We start from the raw sequence: 6,648 nt of genomic DNA, 5'->3' as shown, positions 1-6,648 counted from the left end.
AACCGGGACAAATGGCCCTTTTGCTACTAGTGGTTCTGGAACCGGGACTAAAACCCAAAACCTTTAGTCCTGGTTCTCTTATGAACCGGGACAGAAGGTGCTCCACACGGCCGCTGCGGGGAGCCCAGGCAGGAGGTCCTTTAGTCCCGGTTGGAAACACCAACCGGGACCAAAAGGCATCCACGTGTCAGTAGCTCAGGAGCTGGGTTTTTTTTGAAAGGGGCACTACAGGAATCAGCTACTTTCCCGTCTGCCACGGCAGACGGCAAAGGCAAGGATGGCGGACGGCAAAGGCCTTTGCCGTCTGCCGCGGACGGCAAAAGGCTCCGGCAAAGTAGGCTACGGTAAAGAGCTTCTTTGCCGTTTACTTTCTGAAGCGGACGGCAAAGGGGCCTTTGCCATCAGCGGCTGATGGCAAAGAAAGCCGACGGCAATAAATGTGTTGTTAGTACGTTAGGCGGCTAACGGCAGCCTTTGCCGTCTGCCGCAGACGGCAAAGAGCATCCGGCCTTTGCCGTCCGCCGAATGACGTGAGCTGGACGTCACTGCGGGACAAGCCTTTGCCGTCTACCACTGTAGGCAAAGCCTTTGCCATCCGCCGCTATAGGCAAACTGACCAAATGGGTCAGCTCCCAGGGAGCACGGTTGGCCGCCGCATGGCTTCTTTGCCGTCCGCGGCAGACGGCAAAGGTGCCTTTGCCATCAGCGGTTGATGGCAAAGGTGCCTCTTTTTCTGTTTTTTTAAATCCAGCAATTTTCACAGCAAATATATGACATATATATATATATATTTCACAGGGCTATTTAACAGCAAACATATGACATATCCAGCACATAAGTTTCATCGTGCATACATATATAGTTCCATCCATTCATACATAGCAAGTTGCACACACACATTGTTCCATCCATACATATTACAATGCAAAGTTTCATCAAGATAGCAAGTTCCATCATAGTAGCTAAAAGAATCCTAGAGGAGAATGAAAGAAAAAACAAGCACTTCATCGTAACAAGCTAGCTTCCGTGAAGTGAATGAAATCTGCAAAAAGGCAAATAAGAAAGTTAGAAAAAGGTGACTAGAAGAAGAATTATATGCCATTTATGAGCTAACTTAGGTGAAATGGATCATTTATGAGCTAACCTAGGTGAAATAGATCGTTTATGAGCTAACTTAGGTATAATGCATCATTTTAGAGCTAACCTAGGTAAGATGGGTAATTTTGGAGCTAACCTAGGTGAAATGGATCATTTTTTAGCTAAGTTAGGTGAAATGGATCGTTTATGAGCTAACCTAGGTGAAATAGATCGTTTATGAGCTAACTTTGGTAAAATGCATCATTTTAGAGCTAACCTAGGTGTGATGGTCATTTTGGAGCTAAACTAGGTAAAATGGATCGTTTGTGAGCTAACCTAGGTGAAATGGATCATTTATGAGCTAATCTAGGTAAAATGGGTCATTTTAGAGCTAACTTGGGTAAAATGCATCATTTTGGAGCTAACCTAGGTAAGATGGGTCATTTTGGAGCTAACCTAGGTAAAATGGGTCATTTTAGAGCTAACATAGGTAAATTGGATCATTTTGGAGTTAGTCTAGGTATAATGGGTCATTTTAGAGCTAACTTGGGTAAAATGGATCATTTATGAGCTAACTAAGGTATAATGGGTCATTTTAGAGCTAACTTAGGTAAAATGGATTGTTTATGACCTAACTAAGCTAATTATGCCATTTTTGACATAAGTAAGCTAAGTACATGTCATTATTGAGCAAACCTAGTTAACTAAGCATACTAGAGCTAACTTTGGTCATTTTAGAGGAAAGAAAGCTAAGTATAGATTGTTTTAGAGCTAACTTAGGTAAAATGGATGGTTTTGGAGGTCAGTAAGCTTATTAAGTCATTTTGGAAGAAAATAAACTAACTCTAGGTCATTGTGGTAAGCATATTGGAGGAAATAAGGCTAAGTCTAGGTCTTTATGCATTTGTTAAGCAAAACACTAGAGGAAACTTACCACCGCCCACCATCTTTCAACACCTGCCATGACAAAGAGTAAACGAAATTAGTACAGCATAAAAAAATACCGACATGAATAATAATATGTATATCACTTAAGTGTATCATCATCAAGTACAACATAAAAAAATTGAATACCTGACACTACCAATAATCTCGATCACTATCATCAATAAATGCATAATCATCATCATCACTATAATCAATGACGGGCTCATAGGGTTCAGTGGCATCAACATGTGGAAGGCCACCTTGATGTAATCGGTCAAGCATTGACAGGTCATCCGCAGCAGTAACCTCTTCTTGTTCCTCCTCTGGGTTGATGTCGGATTCACTGTCGTTGTCTACTTCAATGTTTTGGGGTGAAGTATAGCGGTTCTTGAAATGCTTTTTGGAAAGACGTGTCTCTTGGAAGAATTCTCCTTCATATGTGTCTGGGTTTATGTGAGGTTCATAATCCTCTTCCTTTGGGGGAGATAGTCTAGCACGTGGCGGCACTTCATAAACGACATCCCAAATTTCAGATTTGGATTAGTTTGGCAGGCCCACGGTAGATAGAATACTTGGGTCGACTGTTGAGCCGTAATATAGACATCAGGAACATCTAAATGGGTGCTTTGTTTGATTTCAACTAGCCCTATATGTTCATGAGTCCTTCTAGTCTCCTTCGGCTGAAACCAATAACATTTGAAGAGTACGACATTCGGTGGGTTGTCACCATAGAATAGAAGTTCATAAATTGCTTCAACTCTCCCATAATACTCGGTACCTCCTTCGCCGATAGCAGATACACAACAATTTGTAGACTGTCGGTCGGCCCTAGATAGCTCTTTGTCATAGGTACGAAAACGATACCCGTTGATGTCGTATTTGTCAAATGAACGGACCTTATAGTCAAAACCATTAGCGACTTGTCTCAATTCGGCGTCCATAGACTCTGAATTAGCCTACAAGTTTAATATGAAAGGATTGATGCATTAGGCACAAATTAGCGAATGAAATGAAATGGTCTAATAGAAATTACTGTTTGTTTGAACCAAGAGATGAAACCGGGATAGCCGCCTCCTTGCTTTGCGAGAAGCTCATACTCTTCGACGGAATCCTTTTGGATCACCGCTCCATACGACAATATTGGCGACGTATCGACTATATGAAATTTCCAGGAATAAGAGCAGTTCAAAGGAAATAGAAGTTGCGAAACAATGTACCGAGAACTTACTTGATGTACGGCCGCACTTCTGTCAGGTTGTTGAAGATATACAACGTAATGGTCCGCCATTCTTCGTTGTCCAAAGATACTGGTTTCGAACCACTGGCTAGTGCGAGATTCCCTTTGAATAGGCTGAGGTTGGATCCACCCTTTTGAGGTTCGTCAGCATTGTACCGAGGCTTCGGATTATGCAAGTGACGATTTTTGGCTTCGTAGTGTGCTGTCACGAAGTTTGCCGCCTCCTCAGTGATGAATGCCTCAGCCATCGATGCTTCAATTCTACGTTTATTTTTACATTTTTGTCAAAGCGTCTTCTGCATCCTCTCAGTTGGGTAGCACCAACGATTTTGCACGGGCCCCCCCAATCTTGCCTCGGTCGGGAGATGCAAAATCAAATGCTCCATTGGATTAAAGAAGCCCGGTGGAAATATCTTCTCTAACTTGCAGATCAACTCCGGCGCCAACTCTTCCATTTCTTCTAGCACGCTAGGCGATAGTTCTTTCGCACAAAGAACACGGAACAAATAGCTGAGTTCTGCCAGTACTAGCCAGTACTAGCCACGCAACATCATCGACATTACTCGCTCAATCCATATGTGCCAATCATGACTCGAGACCAAATATCTTCAATTTATCAAGACTCGCTCCCCTCTTTAGATTCGCTGCATACCCATCGGGGAACATCAACTGCATTTTCACCCACAAGATAATTGCCCTTATAGCTGGCCTTCCAAGATTGAACCATGCCTTTGGCTTCGTCCAGTTCTTCTTTCCTTTCGGTTCTTTCATGTTTTGTAACGACCTATCACATAGCGCCTCCAGATCGACTCTAGCCTTAGTATTATCCTTTGACTTCCCATATATGCCGAACAATGTACCAAAAAGTGCCTCGGCGATATTCTTCTCAGTGTGCATCACGTCGATGTTGTGTGGACAAAGGATGTCTTTGAAGTAAGGAAGATCCCATAAGCATGTCTTGTGAGTCCAGGCGTGCTTAGAATTATACCCCTTGAAGTACCCTGGACGCTCCGGATCTGGCTCGAGAGGGTTTCACTGATCCAGGGTCTGTTGGCCTGTCAACACAGGTGGTGCAGAGTTTTTGACAACTCTACCTCTGATGAAGTTCTTCTTGTCTTTCCTGAACTTATGGCGAGGATCCAGGAACTGTCTATGCATGTCAAAGCAAGAAAACTTGCGACCGGCCTGAAGCCAACGAAACTCAAGAGCTCCCTTGCATGTGGGGCAGGGGAACCTTCCATGCACACACCAGCCAACGAATAGCGCATACGCCGGCAAGTCATGCATCGAGTACATGTACCAGACACGCATTATGAAATTCCGTTTGCTATAGGCGTCGTATGTCTTGAACCCATTATCCCAGGCTTCTTGCAATTCGTCCTTAAGCGGCTGCATGTACACATTCATATTTTTCCCCGGATAGTTGGGCCCTGGAATTATCAACGCCAGGAAAATGTTCTTTCTTTGCATAATCTGTCCGGGGGGAGATTGAGTGGAAAGACAAATACGGGCCAACAACTGTATTGGGCTGCCGTCAGACCAAACACACTGAACCCATCCGTGCTGATGCCGACTCGAGGATGCCTCGGATCTGCCGCTTTGTCAGCATGTATTTCATCTGTAGCAACCAGACCTCAAATAGTCTGATCTACCGTGCACCAGTGTCATCCCTGGATCAGTAATGCTGACACGCACAGTACTTGGAGGATTTATAACAGAGTAGCAATCACATACTTATTACATCGAGTATCTCAAGAGAGAAATAAGTATGACAAATATGGCTTAAGGCCATCTAAATACGATAACAGCGTAAGACTTGGAAGATAAGTGAGTCCATCAACTCCAACGGCATCACTGAGTATAAGACCAAGACCTAAGGCACCTTACTCGTCATCTGAAAAGTCTGCAACATGAAACATTGCAGCCCGAAAGCGGGTCAGCACATGGAATATGCTGCCAATGTAACACATAGAGAGTAATGAACATAATAATGCTATACTACATGCATATATGGCTGGTAGAAGGCTCTATGGTTACAGTTTTGCGAAAAGCCAATTTTTCCCTACAGCAAAGGAATAAATTTTATTTAACTGTCATGGTGGTTGTTAAACATTGAGAATGGTTGACAGCATTCTCAATCCCAATTAAGTATCATCATTAACCCAACAAAATTAATTAAAGTAACATGATGAGATTCACATGATAATCCAGATACTAGATACTCAAGATGTCCATAACCAGGGACACGGCTAATCATGATTAGTTTGTACAGTCTGCAGAGGTTTGTGCACTTTTCCCCACAAGACTCGATCGCCTCCGCTTGATTCTCGCACTACATGATGTTTGAGAAATGGATGACCGAGACACAGTCTTTCAGAAACAATAACTCTTTATTCCGGGTGGACAGTTACACCTACTTTCCCCTACATCTACTAGCCCACCTCTTCAAGAGATCATGTAACCTACTAAACTATGCTAGAGCCCATAATAGCTTGTGGCTGCACACGGAAGTTTCTAGCACGAATAATCTCATGATCCCTTTGAACCTGGGTGGCGGTCCAAAAGAAAAACAGGCAATCCTGGAATACCCAGGTACCTCAATCCACCTAGATGTGAGTTTTAGTTGCCACCTTAAGGTTAACCATTAATTAACAATCTCACGTATTTCATGGTAACACTCAAACCCAATCCACGTCTACTAGCATAGCATAGCAATATGAGCGAACATAGAAGTAACTCCCAAGGGTTTGATAATAAACAGGTGATAGGTACTACCTCAACTACTTCCCAATTGCCACAGTTTAATTAGATCCTAACCATGCAATGTTTGAGGGTTGATCTAATGCAATAAAACTGGGTAGTAAAAGAGGTATGATCAAAGTGTTACTTGCCTTGCTGATGATCCATGAAACCTAGAGATTCGAAGTAGCAAGCGGCGCACTCCGGGTACTCTATCGCAAACAAACAAGCATACAATAAGCACTCATCTAATGCACAGGTAAAACTCAAATAAAGATCCAACCAGAAAGTTCAACTTAAGAACTCCGGTTTGCAAAAAGAATCAAATCAAACGAAGCAACGAAAGTCAAACGGTGAAAGAAACAAGCTTCATTTACTAATCTGGATATAAGTCAAATTTTACAGTAGCAAAAACTTGTTTGAGTTGGTTAGACGGAAAGAGAATTTCGAGACAAAACTCTAGGCGCTTGAATCGCCTGATTCTGATAAACGAGCGAAAAGATAAACTAAAACCAAAAAACAGATCGGAAATCGCGATCTGGAATATTCACGAAAAATCCGAGAAAAATAAAACTGACGAACAGTTAAACGAACGGACGTTCGTTAACTGCGACTAACCGACGAACACGTTTGTTAAAACGAACGGATCGACGAACATTCACTAACTA

The sequence above is a fragment of the Triticum aestivum genome, chromosome 5D (genome assembly GCF_018294505.1).
Source record: "Triticum aestivum cultivar Chinese Spring chromosome 5D, IWGSC CS RefSeq v2.1, whole genome shotgun sequence".
NCBI lineage: Eukaryota > Viridiplantae > Streptophyta > Magnoliopsida > Poales > Poaceae > Triticum > Triticum aestivum.
The sequence above is the reverse complement of the archived record's forward strand: the minus strand, read 5'-3'. Positions refer to the sequence as shown.